Here is a 10,519-nt window from a genome sequence, read left to right as displayed (position 1 = left end):
TTCTAGTTGTACACCCATTGAGTTCTGACTCAGCCAACTCTTATCAATTGTTCCAGCTTAGCAGCCAGTTAAGAACTCCAGGAGTACAAATCCTTTGGTCATACTTGGAAGCTGGACTTCGAAGTTCCACCCAGTAGACTGGAACCAAACAAGGCACATCAGTGAATGCTCTCTATAACCCACCAGATAGGGCAAATCAATACATGTTTAATGCCTCTGTTACATTCTGATTTAGGGACATATCAAAGAATAGTAAAAAGAGTATGGGATTTGGAGCTAGAAGTCTTGGATTCAGAACTCTAAATTCTTTTTCAGCTAGTCATCTGAGATTCCCACAGTCTTCACAACAGTCTTATAAAGTATTTAGATTATTATTATCCCCATTTTACAGATAAGAAAACAGACTAAGAGGCTGTGTCTTTCCCAGAATTATTACTTGACATGATTGGCCTAATCAGTAATCCAGGCCAGGTTTTCTGACTCCAAGTATGACCTTTCCACTAAAATAGCATGGTACACACAGTGGGTGGTCATTGTTTAGAATTCCAGCACTGGTAAAATATTGCCTGATTGAGCCATTCAAAAGGAATGAGAGGGGGGAAAAGGCAATGACAAGAATTCTAAGATCCTACCAACTATGTAAACTTTCCTGTAAGACTAATTGGCTTTGTAGATGTGATAGATACCTGAAGGTGTTCAGAACTGTGGTGGACTTATAGCTATACTGGCCTATTCTAAGAAAAATGCTACCTTTGGGCAGGAAAGAGTCTATTAAAATTTTATAACATCATTGATGAAAGCCATCTTAAGGGAACTGCAAATCACAGCTCCAAAGGACTAAGTCACCACCCAATCAGAATGGAATGAATCGTGTATACTGTGAATTCAAAGGAAAGGCTGAAGTGCAATTTTAAAAAATGATATGAGTAATGGGTGGAAATGAAGAAGCCAGTTGCCCAGATGAGGATTGGAAACTATTTAAACTGGATAATACAGTATGTGTTTTGGCTCTATGAAAACAGAAGTTGAACTTTTGAGGAGTAATCAAGGACGCGGTCTTGAAGTATTCGCAAATAGTGCTGGTATGGGGAACAGATGCTCCCATTATTGCCAATGGGAGACACAACGTGATAGTTGGGAGTGAGAGACAGAAAGAAACCACAGGGAATTTTTGTGGAAAGCTCAGCATGGAGAATGATTTATGGTTGATTTAAGAAGGAGACAAGGAAAATAAGGCTGCAGTGTATACCATCAGACTGCTTCAGACAAAGGATGTAAACAGTGAGCCATAACTTTCAGCCCTCCTGGAAATTAGAGCACTCCTTCATACAGAAAGAACCAAGTGTCCTGACAGAGCAGGCGCCAGGGTGTTTTTCTGAGCTAAGCACATACCTTTTTTTTCTCCCTTTCTAAAAGTAGTTTCCCTTCTTTCCTCTACCCTTACTGTTTATAGCATAATCCTAGAAAATACCCAGCAGCCTACTGAGGATCTTGAAGTCATCTAAAGTATTCTCTAGGCCAACTTTATTACTTCCTAAAGGAACCAGCAAGAAACTTTCATAAACAGAGACATATCCTGACTAAATGAGTTAGAGCATTAAGTAAAACAACCTTATAGGGGCTAGTTAGCACTGATTAGACCATATAAATATCCTGGTCTACTTGGTAATTATATATATTTTTTAATACATTGACATTCTGGGAAACTTGTGTTTACCCAAAGGAACCTGTGAGAGGTAAAGCCAGAGAAGGGGATGGAGGTGGGAAAAAGTTGCTTAATAATGTGCTAATGATGTTAAATTATGGTAGTATGTCAGTACATGGTCAAAATCGCATGAGAGCTCTCCCCCTACTCCCAGCCTGGTGCAAGGGGGCTAATGAATTTTAGGAATTGCTTTTAATAATAGTAGCTGCCATTTTTATTTACTCATGTATTCACCAAGCATTTGTTAAGCATGTACTTTGAACTCAGGCACTAAGCTAGGAGCTGGGGATACGAAGACAAGAAGCAAATAGCCTCTGTCCTTAAGGAACTTGCATTTCCTTATGGTATTTTAAGGTAACAAAGTTATATACATACATACATACATACATATACATACACACAATATTTTTTATATAATATATTTATGCATAAATACCTAATATATTTAATATACAAATTGTATAGTAAATGCTTATATATAAATATATGTGTGTATTACCTTAATCTTCAGAGCAACTTGGTAAAGAAGGGATTACAGGATCCTCATTACAACTCTATGAAAAAAGACATTACTTGTATTATCCCCATTTTGTGAAAGAAGAAACAGACTTAGTTGGCTTCTTTAGGCAAGGACTAATATTTGTCTGCATCCTGGTGGGATTGTTGTGCCTCTGAAGTCTGAGCTTTGCCTCTTCAGGAATCCAGTTAAGTCACTTCACCCATGGTTGATCTATCTCGTTTACCCAATGTGTGAGTGTTCCCCAAGGCTCTTTCATGAGGTTTCTTCTCTGTCTTCACTCATAGCCCCAGGAAATACCATCCATTCTCACAGGATCCCTTGGTATCCCCACTGAAGACTTCAGAGGCTATTGAGTTCAACTGATACTTGAACAAGGATCCCCTTGATTAACATATCTAGAAGGTTATCATCTATCCTTTGTTTGAAAACTCTAGTGAAGGGAAATCTACTGCTTTTTAAGGTCCTTCCACTCTCAAAAACTCTAATTGTTTCCTGTCTCCCAGAAGTTTCCTTCTACTACTCTAAATTCTGCCCTTTCAAAAAGCAGAATAAGCACAACCCCTCTTCACCATGACAGTGCTTAAATACTTGTCATGTTGGCTCTAAGTCTTCTCAAGATTAAACATTCCAAGTTCCTTCAGCCTACATTCAAGTGACCTGAACCCCAAAACCTGACTGACCACCCTGGTTGCTTTCCTTTGGACACTCCCCTAGTTTATTAATGTCTTTCCTAAGCTATGACAGTCAGAACTGAATCCAATACCCAAGCTGTGATCTGAACAAGCATTTCTCTATTCTTGCTTCTGTTTTGTGCAGTTTAAGATTATATTTGGTTTTTTGGCTCCCATGTTGCACTATTGACTAGCATTGAGTTTATATTTTACTAAAACTCCAAGATCTTTTTCAGATAAGAGTCTGTCTGGACAGGACTCCTTCTCTTGTATTTGTGACAGTGACATTTTAAACCCAAGCAAAAGAATTTACATTTATCCCAATTATCTTTCATCTTTTCCACTCAGCCAAAGACTGTTGTCTTTTTGAATACTGTCCCATCATCTGAAAATGGAAAATACATACCATGAATGAATGAATGAATGAATGAATGAATGAATGAATGAATGAAAAAGGCACTGTGCTAAAAGCTCGGGTAGTTACTGTTCTCAAAGAGTTTGCATTCTAACATGGAAAGAGAGGAGATGTTGGCAGATGGAAATCAGGGAAGGGCACTTTGATCTCTTAATGGAATGGTGAGTGGGGTTGTAGAGGAACAGATTAAGTTACCCCCTTCCAGGAATAATGGCAGGGCTAATTCATAGTTTCAGAACTGGAGGTGTACATGTGGATAGGGAGAGAAGAGGATAGATTGGAAAGGGTATTTAGCTGTCTAGAAAATTGCCAGGGAATGCAGAGTGAAACAAGGAATGACTAGGGCTTTCCTGAAACAATGAACTGAGAAAGACAGTAACAGAGCAGGACAGCTGAGCTCCAGGGCAGAAGTTTCAAAAATGAAAGGATCAAAACCTCTAGGTTAACAGGGATGGGGAACCTTTGGCTTCAAGGCCACATGTAACCTCTAGGTCCTCAAATGCAACACTTTGACTGAATCCAAACTAAACTAAAGTTCCCCATCCCTACTAGGATATGATCTCTTCAGGTTTATTCTAGCCTTATAATTCTTTTATTTTTTTCCAACTAACAAAAATCTACCTTCTCCCCTTCCCATTTCCTAATCTCAAATGAAAACAGGGCCCTTATAACAAATTTTAACAGCAAGGACATCAACATACACAGGAGGATCTGCTGTACAGGTTCTTAGATCTGCTTTTCTAAAAGGAAAGCAACTTTTGAGGGGTCACCATCACTTTAATCAAATGCATATACCAGCAGAGAAAATACAAGCAGAGAAATAAAGACCAACAGACAGGGCTTCCAACTGTGTGACCTTAAGCAATACATACATCATAGATCAACAGACAGATCCAACTGTCTTGCCATTACACACATATAGACCAGAGAGAGAAGCACCAATATCTGGGTTTTCAAAGCCAGGAGCTCCTTAGCAGCTTGCCAAATGAACACCTCTAATGAGTAATCCCAAAGTAAAACCTCACTTTAGAGTATTATACACTTTTCAGAGCTGGAGGATACAACCCTCTGACCCAGTGCCTCAGTAGAAATTAACAAAAGCTAATGAGACCTATTAATGGGAGGGGAAGATCTTTAACTCTTCCCCCCAACCACCATTAACCTTACATTAACATTACACAAATATGCATAGTCAAACACAATAAATTCTTATATTGGTCATACCTTCCCAAAAGGGGAAGTCTGATCTAGTTCCTCTCTATCCAAAAGAGGGTAGCATACTTTATTACATCATGAGTCCTTTGGAATCACAATTGGACATTGCAACAATCACAGTTCTTAAATCTTTCAAAGCTGTTTGTCTACACGGTATTGTTGTTATACAAATTGTTCCCCTGGTTTTGCTCACTTTACTCTGCATCAGGTCATACAAGTCTTCCCAGGCTTCTCTGAAACCTTCTCCATCATTTCTTACAGCATATTAAATAGTATTCCATCACATCTATGTGCCACAATTTGTTCAGCTATTCCCCATTTGATGGACACTCCCTCAGTTTCCAGTTCTTTGCCACCAGAGAAAGATACCTCCATATTTAGAAAAAAAAAATTTTCCCTAAAGCCAGCATTGACATTTCCTTTTCATGTAAACATACATCTAACAACAAAGAAGTACAAGAGTTTTTTAAGGGAGGTCAATTGCCATTCAAAATCACACTACCTGTTACCTTCCCTAAAGATTCTGGTCACCATTTACAGCTTCGTTTCCCCATGTTAGTTAGGCTTTACAAGTAAACTAGAACAAAAAAGGAGGCATGAAAGGTGTAAATTTCCATTATCAATTGATCAATATGTTATAAATACAAAAACCTTCTTTGTCTTAGCTCTTGGCAAGCAGGTAAGTTTGGCACTCAGCTTCTTTCTTCTTCTTCTTTCAGGAGAAAGGATATTAACCATCCGTGCTAACATCCAGGCTCTTTCCTCTGTATTGAAAGGAAGTCAGGGGATAATTCCCAGAATAGCTTCAAAGAGATTTTAAGTTCATAGACCTTGTTCTCTTATCTTAAAAACAGAGACAGGCCACCATAGCTTTTTCAGATAATAGTTCAGAGCATTCCATTTTTGGTGAGCCATATAATCAAGTGCTTCCAGCTAAATTCTAAAGAGACACCCAAGCAAAAAGGGAATTACCATAGCAATTCAAAATAGGGTCCAAGGAGTGTGGATTCAAAGGGAGTGAAGGGAGGGTCTGCTTTCTCTACCAGAAGAGAAACTGAGGGAACTTGGGAATTGTTGCAACTGAGGGACCTATCTTCCCTGCTGGAAGATGGGTCCCAGCACAGTTCCAGGCACATAGTAGGCACTTAATAAATGTTTATTCACTGACTGACTTACTGCTATCTCCCATTCCAGGTACCCAGATTGCAAGATTTGTTTTTCAAATAAAACCTTCCAGCCCTCTCTCACAACTTATGTTATATAGTGGCATTTCACATAGTCCATTCTTGTACTGCCTTTTGCAAAGACTTCTGAGAGGTGTGAAGGCAGAAAGTTGGGGTCCCAACTCTTCCCTCCAGGATCATGACATAGTCTTGGAGACTTTGTTCCTCCTCAGATTATCCAACAGCCACAGATCCCTTATCATCTGAGAGGCCATACAAAGGGCCTGCCTCAATACTCTTTTTTGTTTCCCTTGATGAAGTGCCACAAATGGAATATGGGTAGGAAAAAAGAGACCTCGAGAGGAAGAAGTAAGGAAGAGGTGGGGGGGGGGGGGGAAGAAAGAGAAAGAGAGAGAGAGAGACACACACACACACACACACACACATACACACGCAAATATAAATCCAAACATGATAAGAACACGGTCCTATGCAAAAGAACATGAGCCAAAAGGCAGGTGTGTGGTTGTGATGGAACACTACTGTGCTCTAAAAAATGATGAGCTCATTGACCTTAGAAAGGCTTGCACAAAATGATGAAGAGCAAGATGAGCAAGAACCAAGAGAACCTGTATACAGTAACAGCAATGTTGTTGTAAAAATGACTTTGAACAACTAAGTCATTTTGACTGTTGTAAATACACAAAAATAAAGGACATATGCAAAGAGATTTTATCTGCATCCAGAGAAAGAACTGATAAATAAAGTATGCATAGAATAATTTTACATACATATCTATTTGTGTCTAATGGTAGCCATCTCTAGGGCGGGAGGGGGGAGTGAAGAAAAAAGAGGAAATTTACATGATAATTTTATTGTATATTTGGAGGGAATAGCAAGTTGTACGTGGTAGATTTGAAGTTACATTTGCAATCATCTTTTTTATTGTACCGTATTATGGAAATGCTTGTTTTGTTCCTTGAAGACAATTTTTTTTAAAAAGAGAGGAAATTCCTTTGTGAATTCCCACATCAGGGAATGCTTCATAAAGGACGTAGAATTTGAGTAAGACTTTGAAGGACTTTAATCAGTTCTGAAGTCTGAGAGGAAGAATGTCATAGTGGACATACTATGGAGTATATCCAACTTCAAGACTTGCTCCTGAGACATCCTCTGTCATCCTTTGTAAGTTACTCTCACTGTCCTAGTTAAGTGTCTTGATTATAAGTTAAAGAGAAGGTAGCAACCTGTTTCCTCAGATAGGAGTTCCCTATGCCAATGAAAGTACTGATTAAATACCCATCATCTATCCTTGAAAGATTTCAGATTGATGGGAATGGTGATAAGTATTCTTGGCATGAACAAAGGCTTACAGGTTGTATATGGGGCAACCTGTCACACTATTTTGCAGTGAAATTCCATTAACTCCCTAGTTAATGTTGCATTCAATAATCTGTAAGGGTCCTTTCATCTGTGAAGTTCTATAACTCTGGACTAAGTGTGAACACATCTGATCCTTAATAGACAGGGTAGGGGTAAGCAAAAACCAGGGTCAGCATGTATATGCTGGGAGGGTATAACTAGCTGAGTTGGATATTGTGGAGAACTCTTTCTGATTATATCAAACACTGCATGTGTCTTTCGATAGTATTAAAAAGATGAAAGATTTATAAAGCATATTTATCCTTTTTCCTGAGAAAATCCCTTCTTTTTCAGGAAGGCTTAGTTTGTCAGAAAGTCTTAACCCCTAAGGAAATGGGTAAAAATAATATCAGGAATCATCTGGGCACACTAAAACAACATATATTCTGAGTGAAGAAAGGTTGATTCATTCCACATGTTGTCCTATTCCAATTTAAATTAGTATTGGAAGAGTCATCAACTATCACCACTGAAATATGACCTTTCCTAAAGTAGACTCTAGTGCATCTGTAGCCACCATATGTATAATGGCAATAATGGGTATTATGGTTATAAAAATGATGATATAATAATGATAGTTAAGCCGTGATAGGGATAAAAATAGGGACTGGACCCAGAATTTCCTAGGTCAGTCAATCAACTAGCATTTATTATAGGAATTATAAGTATAGGGAACTCTTGGATGAGCAGTACAGGTTGGCATCTGTAACTTATAGAAGGTGGCTTATGTAGTACATACTTTGGGGCAGCTGTCTTTGCTCCCATTTGCATGGATAAGTTGGTTCCCCAGAGTTAGGGGTTAGCCCTGAAGGATTGGGTTGAATTTTTTCAGAGGCTAGAGAGAGCTCATGAGTCTCCACCAGTGTGCTTCCTGGCAGGATTATCACTTGATATCAATCTGTCAGTCAGACCTAATAAGCTTTTAGAAAGAGTGCAGGAATGTACAAAATGCCCCTCCCCCCCAATATCTGTTACATATTCTCCCTCAAGTACGTACCGAGTCCAGTAGAAAATGGGCTCAATCTTAAAGCAAAGAGGTAACTTAAGACTCCTGGCATTTCTTTAGCTGGGGTCCTCAAGATGATCCCCATAGATATGCAGTAGCCTTTGTGTTGGACTTTGTAAGGAGAGGAAAGAGAGACCAGAATCAAGGTTGAGACCCGGGACTCTGCTCCTCCCTTCCTAGGAAATTCTTACTCAGGGATTTAGATAGAATATTTTATCCAGTCTGCTGTCAGATACAAATTCTCTAGACTTGTGTACCCACAAGGCAATTCAAATTTTTCTTTCTGTAAAAGTGATCTTTTTAAAGTGTTTATCTGACCATGTGACCCTTCCCTCCCCTGGGTCCCTCAACAATAAATTTCAATGACTTTCTATCACCTTCAAGAACAAACATAAAATCTTGTTTGACATTCAAAGTCCTTTATAATCTGTCCCTACCCCAACCCCACTCGCCCCACCCCCACCCCTGCCAACCTTTCAAATTTTCTTTTACCTTACTTGCCTCAACACACTCGGTGAATGAATTACACTAGTCTCTTTGCTGTTACACACATTCCATTTTCTGACTTTGGGCACTTTCTCTTTCCCCATGCTTGGAATTCTCTCCCTCTTCATCTCTACCACTTGGCTTCCTGGACTCCTTTCAAGTTCCATCTGCCATCCCACCTTCTACAAGAAGTCCTTTTGGATTCCCCTTGATTCTAGTGCCTTCTTTGTTGATTTTTCTCTGATTTACCCTCTACAGAACAGTTTGCATGTTGTCTCATAGTAGGTGACCCTCATCATGACAAAAATAGTGATCAAAACAAGGTCAAGTGCAAGTCATGTCATCATTTCTCTGATGTCAAGGTCTTCTTCGAAAAGGAAAGACAGCACGACCTGTGAGTAGACCAAACTGCCTGAATGGGGACCCAGCTAGTTGGGTAACTCAGTTCATCCTCTCCCTTCTGTTCCTCCCCACCCTTCCTTCTCCTCTCCAAGGGAAGGTAAATTTGAATGGCCAGAGTATGGTTGGTAACTTTGGGTTTACTGGCTAGATCTTTCTTTCTTTTTCTTCCTTCCTTCCTTCCTTCCCTCTTTCCCTCCTTCCTTTCCTTCTTTCTTTCCTTCCTTCCTTCCTTTCTTCCTTCCTTCCTTCCTTCCTTCCTTCCTTCCTTCCTTCCTTCCTTCCTTCCTTCCTTCCTTCCTTCCTTCCTTCCTTCCTTCCTTCCTTCCTTCCTTCCTTCCTTTCTTCCCCAAAACCTTAAACCCAGTGCACTCTGAAGCCCATAGTTTGGACAACAATACATCCCTTCCCAAACTCCACTTAATGGTTATTTTCTGGACCCTCATGGGTTAAAAGTGATTATTAATAGTAACTTTTGCTCTTTTCCTCCCAGCCTGATATACTTACATTTTTTTCTTTTGCTCATTAAAGGGACCATTCCCTGATTACTTCTTAAAGAGGCCTGTTCACTGAATGGGCGTCACCTCACTCTAAGTGAATACCTGAATAGGCCTTGGGTGAAAAATGCCAAAGTCTCCCCATTGCATCCTGGCCCACCTCCAATCATCCTAATCAATATCTGGTCACTGGATCCAGATGGTTCAGGAGGGGAAAGTGAAGTTGGTGACCTTGCACAGCCCTCCCTCACTCAAATCAAAGTCAAGTGCAAGTCATGTCATCATTTCTCTGATGTCATGGTCTTCTTTGGCAACAAAGGACGAACACAACAACAACAACAGCCTCATCACTAAAGTTGCCTTAAATTTACAATTGATTGGTTTAATAGAAAAATGTTCTCAACTAGTTAAGGTATCATTTTGACGCTTTAAATGGGATGGAGTGATTTCTTAGTTTTACTCAATGGAGCCGTGCTCTTACACCTAAAGCAGTGAAAAGGACTTGCTTGGGGTCACACAGTCAGTATTTTTTAGGGTCTGGTCTTGAATTCATGTCTGTCTGAACTTTAGACCAGCTCTCTATCCACTTTCCATAGCAACTAGAATAAATTTCACTGAAGTATTAAAATAATTCTCAGAAGTTCCTGCCTACTGAAAACTCAAATTGACAAGTAAGAGTAGCTAAGATAAATGCCTCCCAATAGAGTCATAATTAGGGAGGGATAAATGGGTTCTTGTCCTGGGCACTGAAACTGAAAGGACACTTACAATCAAGGGTGTGTGCAGGTAGCTCTAACCTACTTTTAACAGCCAATTGCTAACTGTTCAGTGTGGACATTTATTTACACCTCAAGCAATAGCTACAAATCAGAACTTGTTTTGTTGTTTGCTGACAAGGAAGTATTGATGCAGAATAAATTTTTGGAGAGCCTGGTTGTTAAACATTTACCAGCATACCCTTGAATTGCTCTATAAACAGTGCTTGAACACAGCAAAAGTGCAATAGGAAGGCTTAGAAAA

The sequence above is a fragment of the Notamacropus eugenii genome, chromosome 5 (assembly GCF_028372415.1).
Source record: "Notamacropus eugenii isolate mMacEug1 chromosome 5, mMacEug1.pri_v2, whole genome shotgun sequence".
Lineage (NCBI taxonomy): Eukaryota > Metazoa > Chordata > Mammalia > Diprotodontia > Macropodidae > Notamacropus > Notamacropus eugenii.
Note: the sequence above shows the minus strand (reverse complement) of the source record.